Here is a 23,093-nt window from a genome sequence, read left to right as displayed (position 1 = left end):
TGATTTTTAAAAAGTTTTAGCCAAGTTCAGAAAGCTCTGTGTGTATTGGCAGCCGACAAGTTCTTAAATAAATTAGAAACTTCCTCTCAGCAGGAGTGTTAACCACTTCAAAGGAACACAGGCAATACTAAGACAGGGAGGCCCAGTGGTTTGGCCCAGTATTAGGGGAATTACAACACATTCACCTGCGGCAGCAAGTGGGCTATCACCTTTCTTGCAGGGGGAGAGGTACTACCGAACAGAAGATCCAGCAGAGACAACCAGCTCAAAAATATGTTTTGATTTATTAGTATTTATAGAAGTTTTAAATCAACAGATTTCAGTGTAATGAACAAAAAACATAAAAACATAAACATATAAAAACTACGTTGGGAATGCAATGCTGACATCAACTGATGTGTCTTCTTCCCAGCAGAACCCAGAGAGGATTGGAGAATGTCCCGGATCCCTCAGGAGAGTGGAGTGTATATACTGAAACAAGACCTCTGCCTAGCCCACGTCGCGAACCGTCTAGCTGCCATGCCAACTCCTCAGCCGAAACAAGTGCCAACCAGCCTGCCGAAGGTGGTGGAGGCCTCCTTCCAAGGCCCGTGGTTGAAAGAAGGGCCCCTTGGCCGAAGCCAGTACAGGGCCCTTGGCAAATGCCAGTAGAGAAGCCTGTGCCGCCTCCAACAACGGTACAGAAGCAGTTGCCGCCTCCTGTGCGGAGCCCAGATATCACCAGGTGGCCAGAGCCACCCCACACGTCTACCCCGAAGCCGGTGCCTCCCCGTCTGCAGAGCCTTGTGACAACTTCGCCGCCGAAGCCACGCCTGACATCTCTCCCGACATCGATGGCGGCCTGCATGGAAAAGGCCGTGGCAAAGCCAGGGCTGACCGATGGACCCAAACTGGATAGAATCAATCCTATGGCACTCTGGAAAAATGAAGGCATAACATGTTAGTCTTCCATTCAGACAAAAGGGTTTTCAAGTGATTCTGTGGAAGAAACTTAAATTATCTTGACTAAGGAGGAATACGGCCCTGAAATGGACTTTGTTGCCTAAACCGTCTTCTCTGTTTCATACCTTGCCAGTAGAGATTCCTGGAAATGAGTTCAAACGTTGGCAACAAGCTCTAGCCACGTTCAGTGGAGGGGGCAAGCGCATCCGTGTCAATCAAGCGACTCTCTTCCGGCCAACTAACCTAGGGGGGTTGGGTGTCCCAAATCTTAGGCTGTACCATGATGCCTTTCAATTGAGGCAACTACTCCAAATAATTAGGAACAAGACCGCAATCCCGTGGGTGTCAATTGAAAGCGCCCCCTGCATCCCTACGATCAGGGCGATCCCCTTTCTTCCAACACTGAAAAAACATGTACAAACAATTAAAAACCCGTTTTTGAAAGCAAATGTAAAGGTATGAGCAAAATGGGCAAAATGGTTTGCAACAACCCCTTCCCCCTAACTCTGATTTATCAATAGGAATCCTGGCGAATCCTTACAAATGTCGTAGTCTCGTCACTGACCTGTGCGGCGGCTTTGGATAGTAAAGCCGCGTTGGCCTGGACGAATTCGAAGGTGGTGGGTTGGGTCCATCGGTCTTTTGCCAAGGCGTCTCTCTCGCTTTTGCCAGAGCGGCCTTTCCGATGCAGGTCGCCATTGACTTTTGGAGAGATGCCCGGTGTGGCTTCTTTGGCGAAGTTGCTCCTCGGCTCTGCATTGGGGGTGTCACCGGCTCCAGGGTAGTCACGTATTGTGGGTTGATCCACAAGGTGGTAATATCTGGGGTCCGCACACGAGGCGGCACCGGCTTCCGTACCATTGTTGGCGGCGGCACAGGCTCCTCTACTGGCATTGCCCTGAGGAATAAGTTGGTATTTCTTTCGGGCCTCGGCAAGGAGGCCTCCACTAACTTCGGCAATCTGGATGGCACTTTCATCGGCTGATACGTTGGCCATGGTTTTGCTTGGAACACAGTGGTTTTACGGCTCCACTCATCACGCCGTGGGCTTGGCAGAGGTGTTTCCTTGGCAGAGGTCATTCCCCTCTCCTGAGGGATCCGGGGCAGTCTGAAATCCTCTCTGGATTCTGTTGGGAAGAAGACACATCAGTTTATGGAAGCGTTCTCTGCGTAATTCATCCTACACTATACATACAATCTATAGCCGGTGCCAGACTACTTTGCGCCCTAGGCAAGGGGAGCTACTTGCACTCCCCCTCCCCCGCAAATGGCCAACTTTGATTTTTAAGAACAGATGTTTTGTAGAAAAAATAAAAAGCACAAAACTTGAACTTATTCTGTTTTTTCTTAAAACAGCTAATTGGTATAAAACGGTGACCCTTAAAGGGCAGTACGGCGCCCCTCTGAGGTCTGCGCCCTAGGCGGCTGCCTAGTGGGCCTAATGGTAGCACCGGCCCTGCTTATCCCAATACGTTGACCATTTCTTGCACCCCTTCGTGGCACAAATGCTTTCATATTTAAAAGAAAACTTTGATTTCATCTATAAAATAGAGGGGAAATATATTCCGCCCGATGCCATTATGGCAATTTTGGACGTCCATTCCCTCGATGCTATCCCCCATATTGAGGCACGCAATGCTGTTGAATGGTATCTCAAGAAACGGGATAATCTTTCTCCACCTACCTATGTCCTATTAGAACTTACTGAGATCATATTAGAAAAAAACTATTTTAGGTTTGATGAAAAACAATTCCTGCAGATTCGAGGCGTTGCCATGGGAAGCCCTTTTGCCCCTAGTGCGGCCAATTTAATCATGGCACGGCTGGAAGAGGATTTTATCTCTTATCCGGCTCAAAACCCCTTCTATAAGGAAATACTATTCTAGAAACGATACGTAGATGATTTTTTTTTAATTTTTGCAAATCCACATAGTTTCATTGACTTTTTAACCTGGATCAATACTATAGCAACATCAAATTTTCCTCTCATCAAGATAGAAATGAGACTGCCTTTTCGGATACGTGGGTTTACTGCTATTCTGATCACTTATATCTAAAAAAGTTTATAAAACCAACAGACAGAAATTCTTTCTTACATTATTCCTCATTCCATCTTCCACATCTAAGAAAAAATTTCTTACCTCCCATGATGGTGAAAAGGCCACGACTCTGGAAAGTTTCCCTAATGCTGAGTCACACATCTGCAATCCTTACCGTCCCAAAGTCCGGTAAGGAATAGGCCACACACTTGCAATGATGTAAACCTGTTTATTGCTGTTCCCATGGTAACCTGGGATTTGTGAGGAGGGCTCAAGGGAAATATTCAAAGTGGGATATGGTGATGAAAGACGGTGTCATAGCAGAAGGTAGGGTGACCATATTGAAAGGAGGCCAGGGCTCCTGTATCTTCAACAGTTTTAGAGAAAAGGGAATTTCCCTTTTTATCTCAACAGTGAAAGCTGCAGGAGCTATACTAGAGTGACCAGATACAAAAGAGGGCAGAGCTCCTGCAGGTTGAACTGTTTGATGACAAGGGAATTCCATCAGGTACTCCATGCATACAAATGACACCTGCTGAAATTCCTTTTCCTCTACAATTTTTACAGAAGCCCTGTCCTTCCTTTTCATATAGTCACCCTACAGAACGCAGAAGAGCAGACCAAGGGCTAAGAATTCAGCTAGGCAGGGAAGAGAGTTAGTGGTTCACAGACTCCCTGTATCTGTCTGTTGAAGAGTCAGTGATCTCCATCTTGACCTCTAGAGAGCAAGGCCTAGTCTGAGATGGCTGAGATATTTCAAACAGAATCACTTGAAACCCCTTTTGTTTGAATGGAAGACTAACATGTTATGCCTTCAGGTTTCCAGAGTGCCATAGTAGTGAAGGGTCCTTTTAGTTACCCTGGCACTAATAGGGTAACCATATTTTGGAAACCAAAAAGGAGGACAACATGGCCGCCCCATGGGGGTGTGCCCACCAACATGTCCAGCCCCCAAGGGGGTGTGCCCACCAACATGTCCAGCCCCCAAGGGGGTGTGCCCACCAACATGTCCAGCCCCCAAGGGGGTGTGCTCACCAGCATGTCCAGCCCCCAAAGGGGCGTGCCCACCCAAACATGGCCTTGGTCACAGGTCTGATTTCACAGCACACAATTAAGACAGACCTGTTCTACATTACATCTTAATGTTAAAATCATAGAATCATAGAATAGCAGAGTTGGAAGGGGCCTACAAGGCCATCTAATCCAACCCCCTGCTCAATGCAGGAATCCACCCTAAAGCATCCCTGACAGATGGTTGTCCAGCTGCCTCTTGAAGGCCTCTAGTGTGAGAGAGCCCACAACCTCACCAGGCAACTGATTCCATTGTCGTACTGCTCTAACAGTCAGGAAGTTTTTCCTGATGTCCAGATGGAACCTTGCTTCCTTTAACTTGAGCCCGTTATTCTGTGTCCTGCACTCTGGGAGGATCGAGAAGAGATCCTGGCCCTCCTCTGTGTGACAACCTTTTAAGTATTTGAAGAGTGCTATCATGTCTCCCCTCAATCTTCTCTTCTCCAGGCTAAACATGCCCAGTTCTTTCAGTCTCTCTTCATAGGGCTTTTTTCCAGACCCCTGATCATCCTGGTTGCCCTCCTCTGAACACGCTCCAGCTTGACTACGTCCTTCTTGAATTGTGGAGCCCAGAACTGGACGCAATACTCTAGATGAGGCCTAACCAGGGCCGAATGGAGAGGAACCAGTACCTAACGTGATTTGGAAGCTATACTTCTATTAAAGCAGCCCAAAATAGTATTTGCCTTTCTTGCAGCCATATCACACTGTTGGCTCATATTCAGCTTGCGATCAACAACAATTCCAAGATCCTTCTCGTTTGTAGTATTGCTGAGCCAAGTATTCCCCATTTTGTAACTGTGCCTGGAATAAATCACTGGAATAAAGTATAAGTGAGACATTCAATGTATCTGAAATTAATTTCACTCATTCCTACTTCTGTAGCTTTTGCTGTACGTTGAAGCTTTTGCTATACTGTGTGCTCAGCTACACCAAGAAGCGTATTCCACTATGAAAGCGGTATATAAAAGTCAGGAGCCACACTATTACAGAGGTATTCAACTGCACTTCAGGAGCTACACTACTGCTTTATAGTGGTACTGAAGAGCACTGACAACGGTTGGGGCCCATGACATATCTACACCAAGCAGGATATAACACTATGAAAGTGTTATGAAAGTGGTATATGGTATGTGTCATGGGCCCCAACAGTTGTCAGTACACTTCAATACTGCTATAAAGCAGTAGTGTGGCGCCTGGATTTTCTATACCGCTTTCAGAGTGGAATATCCTGCTTGGGGTAGATGAGCCCTGTGTGTGATACAGTCTTCCCTTCTCTCAAATATCTTTTCTGACTGCAAATCCTTCACTGGATGACCATAGTCTAACCTTTCCTAACATTTAACACTGTTTCCCCATCACCTTACTGCATACTGCTACCACTGAACAAATGAAGCAGTTGACAAGTATACAACAACCAAACATTCAGAAAGAGCATAAACTACTATTAGCCTTGTTACAAGGTAGCTTCTGTGAGCAGTACTGACTCCATTTTGAAGTGACCCAAAACCCCACCTATAGACTGCGAGCATTCACAGAAGGCCTAGGTCGAGTAACCATTTCCTGATAGACGTCTTCAAATGCCTTCCCCATAGACAAAGGTAGGGGTAAAACTAAGCAGAATATGAATGCTGGATGGCAAGAGTTTTACCTGGTCATACACATGCTAATGTAGCCCTGTTGCTGAACTCCAAGCTGCATCAAGTATAGCCATCATCCCCAAATCACCCTCTTTTGTTCCCATAGCAAGTAGACCTTTAAACAAGATCATACCAAGACTCCCTAAAGGGGGAGGGGAAAGAGAGGCTAGCTTCTTCTTTTTGAGCTTACTACAGATTCCAGCTTGCGAGAGCAAGCTGCCATGCTTTGCCTCGCTGCTTTCCTTTCCTCTTCACCTAAGACCAAGAGTTGCAATGCTCCACAGTTCTGCTCTACAAGAAAGGGCTGCAGCCCAAGGAGAGGTATATTGCCTTTAAAGATTCCCTCTACTCTTTCCCCTGCTGTCTCTGTGTGTATGCTCTTAAGTCTCAAAAGGTCTATTTTTCAATCTTGAAACTGCTTCTAAGCCTTTACTTGCTCAGCTAATTTCCCCAAAACTAGTTTCTGCCTTTGTATTTGTTTCCACCTCAATAAATGTGCCATTGTGACGTTATCCCCTTCAGTGCTGTAAGTTTCTTGAGTTAGAATCGCCTTACTTCGCCACAGACGCTCTATTGCCAATGTCTCGGCATGTCTTTCAGATATCTCAGCTTGGTTGCTTCATCGTCGTTTGAAACTTAATATGGCAAAGACTGAGGCCGTAGCTAGACCTAAGGTTTATCCCAGGATTGTCCTGGGGTCAAACCTGTTCATCTAAGTGCCACACAGGGCATCCAGCACTCAGGCAGGGATGAACCCGGGATGATCCTGGGATAAACCTTAGGTCTAGCTATGGCCTGAATTGCTTGTTTTTTCTCCTAAACCTTCTCCTCATCTCTCTTTCTCTCTTACTGTCAATAATGTTACATCTACTCCAGTCAAGGAAGCTCGTAGTCTTGTCTTTATATTTGATTCCTCGCTCTCCTTTATTGCTCATATTGAGACAGTAGCTAAATCCTGTCATTTTTTCCTGTATAATATTGCCAGGATTCGATCATTTTTGTCTGTCTCTTCTGCCAAGACTCTTGTTCATGCATTGGTTATTTCTCGGTTGGACTACTGCAACCTTCTTCTCACTGGCCTTCCTTCTTCTCACATCAGTCCGTTGGTATCTGTTCACCACTCTGCTGCTAAGATCATCTTCTTGGCTCGCCGCTCTGACCATGTTACTCCACTTCTGAAATCTCTTCATTGGCTTCCAATTCACTTCAGAATCCAATATAAACTTCTCCTGTTGACCTACAAAGCTTTTCACTGTCTAGCTCCCTCCTATCTTTCCTCTCTCATCCCACACCATTGCCCCGCTCGTGCTCTTCGCTCCTCTGATGCCATGTTTCTCACCTGCCCAAGGGTCTCTGCTTCCCTTGCTCGGCTTCGTCCATTTTCTTCAGCTGCCCCTTACGCCTGGAACACTCTTCCAGAACATTTGAGAACTACAAGTTCAACCACAGCTTTTAAAGCTCAGCTAAAAACTTTTCTTTTTCCTAAAGCTTTTAAAACTTGATTTTGTTCTGACTTTTATACTGCCTGTTTGGTGCATTCTCTTCCCCTCCTTATTGCTTTATTATGATTTTATTAGAATGTAAGCCTATGCGGCAGGGTCTTGCTAGTTATTGTTTTACTCTGTACAGCACCATGTACATTGATGGTGCTATATAAATAAATAATGTTTTAAGGATAAATTCTAATTGGCTATAAAGTCTAATTAGAAAGAGTAGTTACTATGATTCTAAACCAGTGAAATAAGTCTCCAGTTCCAACCTGTATACTTGTTGTGATGACGACACCAATAAGATTGGTTTGTCATCAATGGGGGGAGTTGTTACAAGGTAGCTTCTGTGAGCAGTACTGACTTTTTTGTACACGGGTCTAATGAGAACGCATCACATAACAGCCTGCAAATGTTAGCCATGGAACAAAATGGATTAAAGCTTGTCTTAGCTTGTTTCAACTTCAACCAGACATAACAGTCAAAAACAACCAAGAAAAACACACCTACATTGAAATTGCAATACCTAATGACAAAAATGTTGCAGAAAAGAAAAAAATATACATCACTGGATATGGAAGTTAAAGAACTATGGCACCAGGAAAAACTTACAATTTTTTGTTAGTCACATCAGTCACCAGCATGACATTGTGGTTGTTTTTACAGAAAACCTTCAGAAATTAGGTCTACCGAAATACATGCATGCCAACATCCAGAAAGTAGTTATACTTAAAATATGTTCAATAGTCAGGACATTTCTGAATCAGTAAAAGACAACATGACTTGGCAAAGCCCATCATGTTCATCTAGAAAAACCACAAGCAAGAAAAGAGAGAGATGATGATGATGATAATCATGATAATAGCAACCCTGTTAATTTTTTAAAAAGTTTCTTTAAGAAGGATGAACAATTGTCAGCCACTGTTACAAAACATTCGTCATGCCAATTATAGTAAACAAATTGGAAAGGAAGGTCTATGGGTCTAAAATGCATTATTTAATAGGAACTTCACCTCCAAATCATCCCCCCAACTCACAGAAAACTACAGCCACCCCCACTGCAAACATGCACATGCATTCATTCAGTCAAACAACCAGGCATCCCATTCAGACATCAATACACTCACACTGCCAGCACACGTGTGCATGCACACACACACTCAGCATCACTCACTCAAAAAACATGCATGCACACATGCATTCACTCAAAGACCCCATGCACCCACACATTCTCACACACAAACACACACAAACTTCAGTCTTACCTCCTCCTGTTCTTGCTGCTCCTGCTGCTTCTGCACTGGGGTGGGGGGGGGGCTGGAGGCTGCATTGCTGGAAGTTCCTGCACACAGCCCCCAACCACTCACCCCACTCTCACTACCCACCCCTTGCAGTGTCCATCTTGAATCTCGCCCGAGATCTCGGCTGTTGGCTGGGTCTTGCAGAGTTCCCAGCCAGCTGCCGAGATCTCGCGTGATTTTGGGTGAGATTCAAGATGGCCGCCACCACTCACTAGGGAAATTTAGGCCTGGTAAGTTGGGGTTTATTAAGGCTCTCCCAGCTTCCATTGGGGCCGGACAAAAGGGGGGGGGAAGGTATTTCCAGCCGGACGCAGATTCCCCCCCATTTTCCGGGCATGTCCGGGCCAATCCGGACATTTGGTCACCCTGCATGACTGGCAGCAATGGTCCATCGTATGACACTAAATGCCATTAAAAGCCTGGGAGTAGAGCGCAGTCTTAACCTGGCGTCAAAAAGATTTGGTGCCAGGTGGGTCTGAGTGGAGACAGTCTTGGGCCCACCACTGAGGAGGCCCTCTGTCTTATCACCTCCATCTAAGCCTCTCTTGGAGTAGGCACTCAGAGGGGGCCCATAGATGTTGATTGTAGCGTTTGTTCGGGTCAGGAGAGGCACTCCATCAGGTACTGTAGTCCCAAGCCATGTAAGGTTGTATACAGAAGTAATAGTGGAGGCCCTCATTACTTGTTGCCTCCTCCTAGGAAGCACCCTCCTACCAGATCAAATCATATCATTACAAGGTTGGGAAAATCCGGCTTAACATATTGATTGCTAGACCTTAACACTGTATAGTTGTGGGCTTGTTTTAATGGGAGATTAAATTATTGCTCTTAGCTAAAGAATCAAAGTGGTCCAGAGAGTTGGAAAGTCTGATGCGACTTATAGCAGAGTTGTCTTATGTAGAGAAAGAGCGGCAACACAGTATTTAGCAATAAACACAGTTTCAACTCAACTTACTTCATTACTGCTTTTATACACCTTGTCAGAGAGGGCTATTTAACACTGTTTAACTACAAGCACCCCAAATAGCTGGATGTGTGAGTGTAAGTGTGGCGATGCATGAGATATTGTTCCTTCCTCCCTTCCGAGTTCTAACTGGTTCTGACTAAAACCAGTGCAGAAATCCAAGCTCATGGGCCAAATTTGGCTCACCAGGTCGCAATCCAGCCATGTGTGGATGAATGGGTGATTCCCCACTTTTTATGCACTTGCTCTCCACCCCTTCCTAAAGCTTAGGGCGTTACTAGACGAGGCTCTAGCGCGCGTTACCTTCCGCAGTCACGTCGAGGCTTCCAGATGACGTTCACGAGGATCCGCCGTTATCCCGCGGTGAAGCCTCTTTCTCCCGACTTTAAAAAAGTGAGTTTTAGGGCGCCTTTTCCTGCTGTCCCGCGGTAATTCGGAGTACGTGTGGGAGGATGTGAGGTCACTGCGGTCCGCACTGGGCAGGAAAAGGCGTGCTAAGGGGGAGTGGTCAGCGGCTTCGGTCAAGCCGCCTCCGCCATTTGCGCGCAGTCCGCCAGCTGGGGCAGCGCGGCGGAGCGGCTTTTTTTTTTTATTTCCCCAGTGACAGTTTGCGCAGGACCGGAGGACCGGAAAAGTGGCTGGTGACTCCTTGCGGTGGGCAGCTACCGTGGCCGCATAATGGCGGTGCTGTACGCTGCCTGTTAGTGTGGGTACCAGGCTGGCAGAGGGCAGAGCTGTTTGTGGGCTGCTGCCATGGCTACGGCCAGATGTGGGTTGGCTCCTTGGGATGGGGCACAGGGCACAGAGGCGGTCATCGCCGCCGACACCTCAGAGGCATGATGGGAGATGTAGGCACAGAGTGGCCATGCAGAGTGCCCATGCAGATGTAGGGTCAGGAAAAGGCGTGCTTAGGGGAGTGGCCAGCGGCTTCGGTCAAGCCGCCTCCACCATTTGCGCGCAGTCCGCCAGCTGGGGCAGCGCGGCGGAGCGGCTATTTTATTCCCATAACTACATTTCGCGCAGGACCGGAGGACCGGAAAAGTGGCTGGTGAGCTACTGTGGGTGTGGGTGGGCAGCCAGCTGGAGGGAACCGGCTGCCAGAGGGCAGCAAGCGAGGGTGGGCGGTCATCTTCCAGCGGCCACCCGGCAGCAGGTGAGGGAAGCCCCTTTAAAATGGTTCACTGCACTCCCCTGCCCTTCCGATGCGGAAAGTAACGAGCCCCGTTCTCTCTGCTTAGCCCCTGAATAGGTATCAGGCATGGGGCCAAAAGGGCGGGGCATGACATGGAGACACCAAGAGATCCTAGATGTGCTGGACATTTGGGGAGAAGAAAGGATTCAGCAGCAGCTGAGGGCTAGCCACCGCAACTTTAATGTGTTTGAACAAGTGGCACGGGAGATGGCCAGGAGAGGCCATGACCGAACCGCCAAAGAGTGTCGCACTAAAACCAAGAGCTTGCGGTCAGAGTACCGGCGTGTAAGGAACCATAATGAGAGGTCAGGCAACAATGCCACCACGTGCCCCTACTATGAGAAATTACATTCCATTCTCCGTGGGGATACCACGACGCGCCCCAAACGCGTGGCAAGCAGTCTGACAATTACTCGGACACAGTCCACACGTGTAACTTCCCGAGCCACTCAGCCACCACCCTCTCTTCCTGTGGGCTCCCAGGACATGTGTGAGGACGCCAGCGAAACCACCTCACTCAGCAGGGATGTGGACGAAGACACATCAGCTGGTGAGTGTGCCCGTCTGCCTCCCCAAGCCCACCCCTACACCTCCCCACCAACTTCGGCAATGGGACTGCAGAGCCACCCCCAAGGCTTGCTGGTAGGGGGCGGGAGGTGGGGGCACCAGCACAGCATCCCATGCCAGTGGGAATCCTCTCTTCTCCACGCAAAATGCCTGGAGGAGGGGGGCCTGGAAGGGCTGCATTTGAGGCCCCTGCATCTCTGGGGAGGGGAAGCTGCCCTTCCCCCTACCTCCAATGCTTTCTCCTACATGCCACCAGATGATGAAGAATCCAGTAATGTAGCTGCAGACTCTGACAGCGAAGCAGGTGAAGGCACCAGCAGCCAGACTGGACTGAACTGTGAGTATGTGCCCACCATACAGCATCCCCACAACCATGGGCATTGATCCTTGGTAGAGGGTGGACTGGCAAATGGTGAGGTATGAGTGTGACATAGGCCTGACTTTGCCTTGACAGGCCCCCCACAACCCACTGAAGGTGGCTCCAGGGACAGCCCAGATAGAGGACGTGCTCCTGGTGAGTACTCTGCACTCCTCAGGTGTGCATGTGTGCTCCTGCAACCACTCAGACATGCTGGGGACATGGCAGCACTAACACACAGGTGTGTGGCCACATGTAGGTAGGCAAGGATCTACACGGCACCCTGGCAGGTGCCCTGTGCTGAATGCCCTGAATGGGGGAACGTGCAGTTAGTGTGGTGGGTGGGTGTGATTGAACTGCCTTCAGTCCATCACACCAACAGGAGGGGAGCAGTGGGGGAAGATCTTGGGAAGGAGCCTGCAATTCCCCAGATGCACCAAGGTCGATGCTGTGGGAGTGGGAGTGGGAGTCAGCATTCCTCAGCCATGGGAACGGCTCTCACAGATAACAGAACAGCAGAAGTCTGGGGCTGGAATGCAATGTTGTGAGTTAGCCACCCACCAGCACCACTGCCAGCTGCTTAGTTGCTAAGGGCAGTTCTAGGCGCACAACCACACCCTTTCGCTGCCAGGCAGGAAGGGGCACTTCACCTGCTGTGCCCTCTTGTGCAATTGGGCGGCTAGATGTGCAGCAGTGTGCTTGCCCAAGGTGGTGGTGTATCTGTATGGCACTGCACACTCCACCTGATCCTCACCTCCCCTGTTCAGTGCTGCCGCATGTGTCTGAATAGCCAACCTTCTCCACACAGATCCAGGGGTGGCAAACCCCAGGGCCACCCTGTCACCTGCCTCTCGCCTTGCAGAGATTCGCAACCGTCGCTCCCAGAGGAGAGGAGGAGATGCTGCTCTGGAGATCATGCGCCAGGCAGCAGCAGACAACGCCCGCATCCTCCAAATCCTTGAGCGTGACTCTGAGAACTTCAGCGAATATCTGGACATCGCAAGGCAGCAACTCCAAGTAGATGCTGAAAATGGGGCAGCAATGGTGCGCTGTGTGGATAGGGTAGCCACCTGTCTGGAGGAGCTGGTCGGTGGCATGCGTGGTCTGAGGACTGGCCCCCCTAGGCATAGGGATCGCCCTGTGAGGGCACTGCCTCTTACTGGCCCACAAACTGGTGGAGTGAGAGGCAGGGACCCAGCGGAACACTTACTCCCTGGCCCACTCTGGGAGGAGGCTCCCGAACCCCCACCCCAGAGGGAGGAGACCCCATCCCCACCCCAGAGAGAGGAGACCCCATCCCCACCCCAGAGGGAGGACACCCCATCCCCACCCCAGAGGGAGGACACCCCATCCCCACCCCAGAGGGAGGACACCCCATCCCCACCCCAGAGGGAGGACACCCCATCCCCACCCCAGGAGCAACCTCTTTGTGCCCCATCCCAGGGGGGGAAAGGCAGGGCAAAAGGCAAGGCAGCCCCACCGGCTGGGGGGGCTCAGACCAGGGCCAAGGCAGCCCCACCGGCTGGGGGGCCTGAGACCAGGGCCAAGGCAGCCCCACCGGCTGGGGGGACTCACGGCAAGGGTAAGGCAGCCCCACCGGCTGGGGGGGCTCAGACCAGGGCCAAGGCAGCCCCACCGGCTGGGGGGCCTGAGACCAGGGCCAAGGCAGCCCCACCGGCTGGGGGGACTCACGGCAAGGGTAAGGCAGCCCCACCGGCTGGGGGGGCTCAGACCAGGGCCAAGGCAGCCCCACCGGCTGGAGGGCCTGAGACCAGGGCCAAGGCAGCCCCAGCAGCGGTGGGGGGGAATGGAAAGGCCAGGAGCAGGCACCTGGAGCCTGCAGCACCTCCCCCTGCAGTGCCTGGGGAACCACACAGCCCACCTGCCAAGCAGCAGCGCAGGGAGTGGCCGAAGCGTAATCCCAAGGAGCGCCAGCCCTACTCCCCATGAAGGGGGGAAGGTAGTATTGAGTGTGGGGTGGAGTGGGGTGGGGTGGGGTGGCTCACCATTCCTCCTACTCCTGCCAGGGACCCTGGCCAAGCACTGCATAGAAGCGCACACACACCTTTAAGCAAAATATATTAGATTTTTTTTTTTTAATAAACATTAGAAAATTTGTACTTTTTTATAACAAGAACAAAGAAAAGCTTTATTTTTATGAAAACCATTATTTTCTAAAACATTAATAAAAAAATAAAAACGCCACAGTCAGGGGCCTTGCTGCTCGTGAGCATCCTGCCTGCAGGATCTCTTTATGGCCCGGACGTCCCGCTCCAGGCGGGTGACCCTCCGTTCCAAGGAGCGCACTGCGAAAGGAAAGATGGTATTAGTGATGTATGCTGCAGCACCCCCCCATGAGCACACCAAACACTAGAGTCACTACTTACTTGTTCTGCGCACCGCCCCCTCTAAGCGGCTGAACGACCGCATGAGGTCTGGAGTGACGGCCACAGCAGCTCCATCACCTGTCACAGAAAAGAAGGGGTGTTGAGGAGGTGAGGGATGGGAGTGGGGAGTGCACAACCAGAACTGTAGTGAGGGAGTGGGTGGGCAGGTGGAATGGTGCACAACCTGGCAGGGAGGAGGCCACATACGTGTTCATTTGGATGCCACTAGACTGATGTGCACCACTCCCTCTCCAATGAATGCAGCCTCTTCCCCAAGCCCCCAAACAGAAGGTGCGTGGAACCAGCACCAACCCCTGCTTGTGGTAGGGCTGTGGACTTACCAGGTGGTGCGGTGGGTGGGCTGCAGGGAGGTTGCTCTGGCGGGGCCGCCTCAGGAGGGGGGCCTCCCTCCCCACTGCCCTCCTCTGGTTGCTGGTGCTGCTCCTCCTCAGCTCCCACAGGCTCCTGGCACACAGCCCGGAGGCGGGCACGCTGAAGCCCTGTGAAGGTAATAGGCAGGTATGCATCAGTTAGTGGGCCAGGACATTCATTGCGCAATGAGATGCCACATTGGAACCCACATTACATGGGCATGGTAAGCAGTTCTAGGGGCCACTGCCTACATGGAACCAGGATGGGGGATGGGCTTTGCACCTGGCTGCCAACATGCATTATACATGGGCTGGGATGGAGAAATGACAAGTTGGCCAAGGCACTGGCATGAGGCTGAGTGCAACCACCACACAGAGGGGCAGGCAATGATTATAGCAGGTGGTGCAGGGCAGCTTCAGCATGGCTGCAGTGTTGGGGGATGGGGCACAGTGATACAAAGGGTACTTACTTGTTGGGCGGCGCTCCTCCCACGAGGGTCGCCCAGCCCGATCCCACAGCTCGTGCAGGAGGGTGTAGAAGGGGGGCTGGGCTCTCCTAGGAGGGCTACCCCGGTAGCACTCCAGAGCCTCAAAGAAGGCCGCCTTTAGGCCTTTAAACTTGCTCCTGCACTGCTCAGCAGTGCGGGAGTAGCCCGCGATGGAGAGGCTCCTTGCAGCCCTCCTGAAAATATCTATAGGCTGGAGGCTGGAGCTCCTCATGAGGCGCTCCGACCTTCCAGACTGCAGGAGGAGCTCAAGGAGCATCTCCATCTCGGGCTCCTGCCAGTAGGCGACCCTCCGAGGCTCCATCTTGACCGGGGTAGGCCTGACGTACGCGCCCCCTGTTGACGTTTTTCGGAACTGCGTACATGCGCAAAGAAGCGGCCGATGCCGATAAGCACGGTTTGCCCTTCGGAGACACGCGCCCCCTGTTGACGTTTTCCGAGATTGCGGACGTCCGCAAATAAGCGGACGATGGTAAGCACGGTTTGCCCTTCGGGCTACATTTAGGATGATTACACGTTGCGCAGTTTGACTGGAGTTTATTATTATTACTAATTTATATAGCACCATCACTGTAGATGGTGCTGTACAGAGTAAACAGTAAATAACATGCATGTGGGCGTACATAGCATATATATTATTGCATACATGTGGGCGTACATAGCATATATATTATTGCATACATGTGGGCGTACATAGCATATATATTATTGCATACATGTGGGCGTACATAGCCTAGAGTTGATTGCACACAAGTGGGCATACGCCTGTTACTCTGGGGTAAAGGACTGGAAGGACTGCAGAGGGGAAGAAGCACAGTCCAATTTTATGAGGCAGGCTGTCAGCGGCGGTTAGCCCACAGGAACTCTCTGATAGCATCCCGCACCTTGTGCCCTTCCCGGGTGTGGCGATTGGCCTCATTGACGTAGGGCTCGCCCAGAGTAGCCAGCTCAACAGAATTGTGCTCCGCCGCCTCCACGAGCATGGCGTACCCCTTGGTTTCGCAGATGTTGTGCAGGATGACGCAAGCACTGATGACCGAAGGGATGTTTTCTTCGGCCAGCTCCAGGCGCACGCCTATGCTCCGCCACCTCCCCTTGAGGCGGCCGAACGCCTGCTCCACCACAAGACGTGCTCGCCTAAGACAGCGGTTGAAGTGGGCTTGCTGTGGAGTGAGTGCCCCACCATAGGGTTTCATCAACCACTCACGCAAAGGGTACGCGCCATCCGCAATAATGAGGGGTGGAATCTGCTGGCCGTGCAATCTGATTGTTGGATGGGTAGGCACGAAGACACCTGCATCCATCGTCTCACAGAGGCCTGAGTTGGCAAAGACATAGGCATCATGGTTCTTGCCGCTCCATCCTATTTCCACATTGATGAACCGCCCCTTGTGGTCGCAGGTCCCCTGCAGAATCATGGAGTACTCATCCTTCCTGTTTATGTATTCTGAGGCTTGGTGTATCGGAGATTGGAGAGGAATATGGCTGCCATCCACCGCGCCCACACAATGAGGGAACCCCAGCTCCCCAAAACCATGCATGATCTGTGGGGCAGAAAACACAAAGGGCATATTAGTGACAGCGCCATTGTTCCGAAGTTGCGGACCTCCGCAAAAGTGAGTGCCTGTTCCCAGCGCATTCCCCCACCCCATCCCCCATCCCCCACTCACCTCTGCCACGTTCCCAATCTTGACTGTACGAGCTAGGAGGGTCACTTCCATGGCAAAGCACACCTCCAGGACTATTTGTGCCGCCGTAGAGCAGCCTACCCCGAACTGCTCTGCTGTGGTCCTGTAGACGCAAGGGGTAGCCAGCCTCCATAGGGTGATGGCTAGGCGTTTCTCCACTGGGATAGGTCTACGCATGACAGTCAACCTCCTGTCCAGATGCGGCCGCAACTCCTCCACGATTTCAAAAAAGGTGCCCCTGCTCATGCGGAAATGGCTCAGCCATTGCTCATCGTCCCACTCCTTCAGGACAAAGTTCTCCCACCAGTCCTTGCTCCTCGGCCGGGCCCAGAAGCGGCGGCGTGTCTCGCGGACGTAGTCGCCATACGCGGCCAGCATGGCTAGCCTCGTTCGGCAGAGGGCGGCCCGCAGCTTGCTGCGGCGGAGTAGCCACCTCCCCAGTTGTTCCCGCAACTGCCGCCGCCTGGCAGCCACCTGTGCACGGAGGCGCTGATACTCCGACAGAAGCAAGATCAGCATGGCTATGGCCGCGCAAAGATCGTCACGGTCCTCGTCAGGGAGCATAGTTGCCCTCTCTTGGCTATCGTTTCCCGCACAGACGCGCACACACAGCCACCTCTGCTGCCCTGATATGCTGCATCCGGACAATGCGCTTCCGCTGGCGCAGCTGTTTCTGCCAGATGTGGGTTGGCTCCTTGGGATGGGGCAGAGGGCACAGAGGCGATCATCGCCGCCGACACCTCAGAGGCATGATGGGAGATGTAGGCACAGAGTGGCCATGCAGACGATTGACCTCGGGTCATATGACACCCGCCACGACCCCCATCAGGAAGTGAGCGCATCAATGTTGACCCTCAACAGCACCAGCAGCACTTCGGCTGGCACTGGCACTGCCGCCGCTGCCGCCGCCAGGGCCGGCGGCGGCATCGCTGACGGCTGCGCAAGTTTGCGGTCTTTCGGACGTGCGCAAACCGTGCAGCGAGCGAAAAAAAAAGCCGCGGCAATCAGGCCGGTGTGGCTGCGCAACCGTTCTCGCGGCGGCAGCAGCACAACCGGCGCAAACTTCCGCCACAAATCGAAGGCAGGTGTGGAGCATGAGGCGTCACGGCTGAACGGGAAAAGCCGCTTTCACCGCTCCTCAACGACGGAACACCCGGTAGGTCTAGCAACGCCCTTAGTTACTGACAGAGCTTTAAGTTAAAATCTGCTGGTGTTTGGGGTATTTTGACCTCTCCCCTTTTGCCTTTGGCTTCTATTATTATTATTATTATTATTATTATTATTATTATTATTATATTTCGATCCTGCCTTTTCTCCTCCAATGAACCCAAGGCGGCATACATCTCCTCCTCTCCATTTTATCCTCACAACAACCACCCTGTGAAGTAGGTTGGGCTGAGAGTCTCTGTCTGGCCCAAAGTCACCCAGTGGGTTTCCATGGCTGAGTGGGGACTAGAACCTGGATCTCCTGACTCCCAGTCCAACACCTTAGCCACTACGCCACACTGGCTCATCGCTGGAATATGCTCCCTGAGAGCTCCTCCAAATCGAATCCTCCTGTCGAGCTGAAAGAGGTTGAACTCCGTTGCTGCAGCAACTTGTTTTCCATTTCTCAACGGCTGGCTGCATCAACAGGCGTTCCAATCTAGTCATTCCTTCTGAGAGCAGGAACTCTGGGGCAGCGCCAGTGTCAAGGGTGGGCATGATTGGGCACGTGCTGAGAGCCCACGCTGTGTCAGGGGCCCACTGACAAGACCCTCCCCTCTTCTTCACCATTGCAACCTCCTTGTTTACTTGCCTCTCATTCCGGTCCAGACAATGGTGATGGTGAGATGGAGGAGCAGCAGGTCATAGAATAGCAGAGTTGGAAGGGGCCTACAAGGCCATCGAGTCCAACCCCCTGCTCAATGCAGGAATCTACCCTCAAGCATCCCTGACAGATGGTTGTCCAGCTGCCTCTTGAAGGCCTCTAGTGTGGGAGAGCCCACAACCTCTCTAGGTAACTGGTTCCAGTGTCGTACTGCTCTACGACAATGGAACCAGATGTCATGGCCTCCTTGCTCATGGGCTTTTTGCCTGTCAAGCAAGCAAGGGGAAGAAATGAGGAGGAGGAGGAGCAAGAGAAACCGGTGACCATAGTGGTGAGAAGGTTGACTCATCGCATTGACATTGTCTTGTCCAAGGGCACTCCAAAACCTGTAGCCATCACTGCTCCAAGGCACACGCGGAGCTCTCTTGCCAGCGAACGTGCACGTACTGATCTGCACCCTCCACTGAAACCAATTAGCCAGCCCAGCTATGGAAGTGCTCAATGTGCAGAGCGTAGTACATAAAAGGCTCTAAGTCGGGCCATTAATCTGTGCTTTTAAAAGGGAAGGGAAGGGAAGAGAGCAAGCACTTGTAATCGTGTCACATTCAGATGAACCATATCAGGCCGAAATCCAGGATACGGAGGCATTTTCAATCACTCTGAAGAATGCTCCGCTGTCTCGTTTATTTCCAGAATAATGATGGATGACAAGCTAGTAAAGAGAGGTGGTGGGGGTGGACAGCTGAATGCCGAGGTCTGTGGAACAGATGACAGTTGCATGGGGAAATCCATGCTGCTCCAGAGAGCTGATTGACAGCTGGGGTCAGAATGTGGAATGCATTTGTACGATGCTGTCAAATCATAGGGAGCTGTTGACAGCTTATTCTACAGTTCACTTCCTTTGCGCACGGTCGAGATTTATGCTGCAGTTTTGGAGGTGCTAATTAAACTCTGCTTTGCGGATGACTCATGCAAATTGTGCAGCAAATCGATCTGTACGTCTGACTGTCTCTGTCTCTCTCTGTGGTCTGCCAATTTGGAAAATCAGTCTTTGTTTCGTAGGACATGATCCCCTTAATTCCCATGCCACAGCAGCGGCAGAGAGAGGAAGGAGGAGAACCGACCACAACTGAACTGGCAGAAGCTTACAGGGCAATTTGGCATGGTGAAGTAGGGCAGATGCTAATGCAAAAGAGAAAACGCTTTGCCAAAACCGGAAGACATCCATCTGCATTATGTCTACGTATGCGGATGTATGTGCGTTAACGCAAATTTGGAGAGAATAACTATAATTTAAAGATTGTATATAATTTATTAGATTGTAAGCCTATGCGGCAGGGTCTTGCTATTTACTGTTTTACTCTGTACAGCACCATGTACATTGATGGTGCTATATAAATAAATAATAATAATAATAATTAAAGAGAAATACACCTTAGTGTGGACGATTGACCAGGTGCCCTGTGCTCATGTGCTAACTCTTGATGGGGAACTCCATCACCACCAGTCTCAAAAGCCAATCAGGAGCAAAAGGAAAAAAATCCCAGCCTAGCCCTGATGACTAGTAAACTTCACCAAGCTGTAGGCAAGAATTATGGGGCTGTTTAGCTTAGAAAAAAATGGTGAATAAAGGGAGATATGATAGAGGTGTACAAAATGATGCATGGTGCAGAAAAAGTCTATAGGGAGACATTTTCCTGCCTCTCTCATAATACTAGAACCCAGGTCATGCCATGTATCTGATTGCTGGGAGATTCAGGATGGATGAAAAGAAGGTATCTTAGAATCATAGAATCATAGAATAGTAGAGTTGGAAGGGGCCTACAAGGCCATCGAGTCCAACCCCCTGCTCAATGCAGGAATCCACCCTAAAGCACCCCTGACAGATGGTTGTCCAGCTGCCTCTTGAAGGCCTCTAGTGTTGGAGAGGCCACAACCTCACCAGGCAACTGGTTCCATTGTCGTACTGCTCTAACAGTCAGGAAGTTTTTTCTGATGTCCAGCTGGAATCTGGCTTCCTTTAACTTGAGCCCGTCCTGCACTCTTCACACAATGCATAGTTGATCTCTGGAATCCTCAGTACGTCTTGTGCACGTGGGAGCCAGAATGTTGGATTAAGGCTTGGGAGACCTGGATCCGTGTCCTTACTCTGTCATGAAGCTCACCGGGTGATTCTGGGCTGGTCACTGACTCTCAGCCTAAGCTACCTAACAGGGTTGTTGTGAGGACATAATGGAGAGGAAGAGGACCATGAATGCCTCCTTGGGCTCCCTGGAGGAAAGGCAGGATATACATGTAATAAATAAATAAATAAGTAGTGATGGCCACCAATTTTGACGCCTTTAGAAGGGAATTAGACAAATTCATGGAGGAGAAGGCCAGCAATGGCTATTCTTCTTGATGGCAATATGCTACCTCCCAGTTGAGAGACACTGGCCATAGCTAGACCTAAGGTTTATCCCAGGATTGTGCTGGGGTGAAACCTGTTCATCTAAGTGCCACACAGGGCATCCAGCGCTCAGGCAGGGATGAACCCAGGATGATCCTGGTTTAAACCTTAGGTCTAGCTATGGCCACTATGCCTATGTCCACCCATTGCTGGGGAACATGGGCAGCTGGTTGGCCAGTCTGTGAACAGAATGCTGGACTAGATGGACCTTGGGTATGATCCAGCATGGTTTTTCTTATGTTCTGTGATGTATGTAACATATACATCATTGGATGGGAAAGCCTGGACAATCCCAGCTGGTACCTGAGTAGAGAGCTAAAAATGGACCAGACTTTTCCTTCACGTCTCTTCTAAATTCTAGGATCATAGGAAGCTGCCTTGTACTGATTCAGACCCTTGGTCCATCTAGCCCAGCATGGTCGACACTGACTGGCAGCAGCAGCTCTCCAGGGTTTCAGGCAGGATTCTTTCCTCACCCAACCTGGAGAAGCTGGGAATCGAACCTGGGACCTTCTGCATGCAAAGCAGGTGCTCTATCGCACTGTGCTGTGGCCCCTCTCACGCCCTGTTCTAATAGGCCCAGTGAGGTCCCTCCTTTTCTTGGTCCATTGGCACCACCATTTTGAAGCGGTGGTGGCCATGGAGAAAATCCATGCTACGTGATATCGGTTTCTGGAATGGTGATGGACTTTCTGACTGCATTAGATCACTCGATCCTCCCAGAGTGCAGGACACAGAATAACGGGCTCAAGTTAAAGGAAGCCAGATTCCAGCTGGACATCAGGAAAAACTTCCTGACTGTTAGAGCAGTACAACAATGGAATCAGTTGCCTAGTGAGGTTGTGGCCTCTCCCACACTAGAGGCCTTCAAGAGGCAGCTGGACAACCATCTGTCAGGGATGCTTTAGGGTGGATTCCTGCATTGAGCAGGGGGTTGGACTTGATGGCCTTGTAGGTCCCTTCCAACTCTGCTATTCTATGATTCTAGGATATAAGAAGCTGCCTTAGATCAGGTCAGACTCTTTGTTTGTGTAGTCCAGGACTGTCGGCTCTACAATTGAACAGCAGGAACAACTAGACTGTGTGAAGTGTGCATACACAACACTCTGTACAAAATGTGAAAATAACAGTCAAAGAGGAATAATGGAGAATTCCTAATGAATCAGTTCAGTTCCAATTTGAAGTCTGAAAAACTGAGGAGACATTCCGGTGAGAATTTAGGACTCATCAGACTGCCTAGGACCAAGACGGATGAAATGCCAATGGTTTGGCCATTTCTAGATGGAAAGGAGAGTACTGCTTTCTCCTAAAAACTGAACTGACGGAGGAGCCAAATGCTTTAAAACATCTAAATGCAGGAGCTAGTGAATTAACCAAATGTGGAACGGGGAGGGGGGGGGGAGATCCCGCTGCTCAATGATTGAAAGAACAGCATGCACAGAACTGGGTTAGGCTTTTTCCATGCCTTTTCCTCCCAAAATCCAAGCGTGCACGGGATGGTAAGTAGATGGGAATCCTAGCCAAGGATGGAGAGATGGAATCCATGAGCGACAGCCGGTTTTCATCACTCCCTGCCCTTACACGTTGACACATAAATGGAATGAGGGTGTTAAATCCCTCAGTGAGATTTGGTTCTAATAGGCATGGGGTGGTTGTTAAGTTGTCATTTCCACCGCAAATGGGCTGTGGTCGTGTCTTTTTGGCCTGCTGCACTTTGTTGTCTCTGTCTAACTCTCTCTCTCACTCTCTCTGCCTGTCTTTCTCTCTGTCATACCAGATGATCCAGAGTTGCATAAAGACATAGGGGCTCTTGAGTTTTTGACTGGTTTCCCGTTTGTAAGAAGAGAGAGTCAGCACTCCAAAGGACCTTTAATTTCAGATCCTAAGCTGTTAATTGGTGCTTCCTGAAGAGGCTTTTATTGTGGAATCACCCTGCCTCATTCACAGAATTTTACAGGATTCGAAACATGGCCATCTCCCATCTGTAACCCTCCCTCTTTTTTCTAACTACTCAAGCAAGCCCCTCCCCCCCAAAAAAAAATCATTAAGGAGGGAACGAAAGAAAAGTCTAGCTTTCACCTACCTGGTGCCCTCCAGGTGTTTTAGACTTCAGCTTCCATAATCCCCAATCGCTATAGCTAATGGTCAGGGATGCTGGGAGCTGAAGTCCAAAACATCTAATTAGGAAAAGCTGTAATAGCTCCACAATACCTTTTGACCGGTACCTCTAGGAGCTGGCAGGCATGAAGAACCCCAAGTCTGGTGGTTTGGCCAGTTCTAAGAGACGTGTTTGCATGTGTGTGTGTGTGTGTGTGTGTTTG

This window comes from Elgaria multicarinata, chromosome 15 (assembly GCF_023053635.1).
Source record: "Elgaria multicarinata webbii isolate HBS135686 ecotype San Diego chromosome 15, rElgMul1.1.pri, whole genome shotgun sequence".
In the NCBI taxonomy this organism is placed as follows: Eukaryota; Metazoa; Chordata; class Lepidosauria; order Squamata; family Anguidae; genus Elgaria; species Elgaria multicarinata.
Note: the sequence above shows the minus strand (reverse complement) of the source record.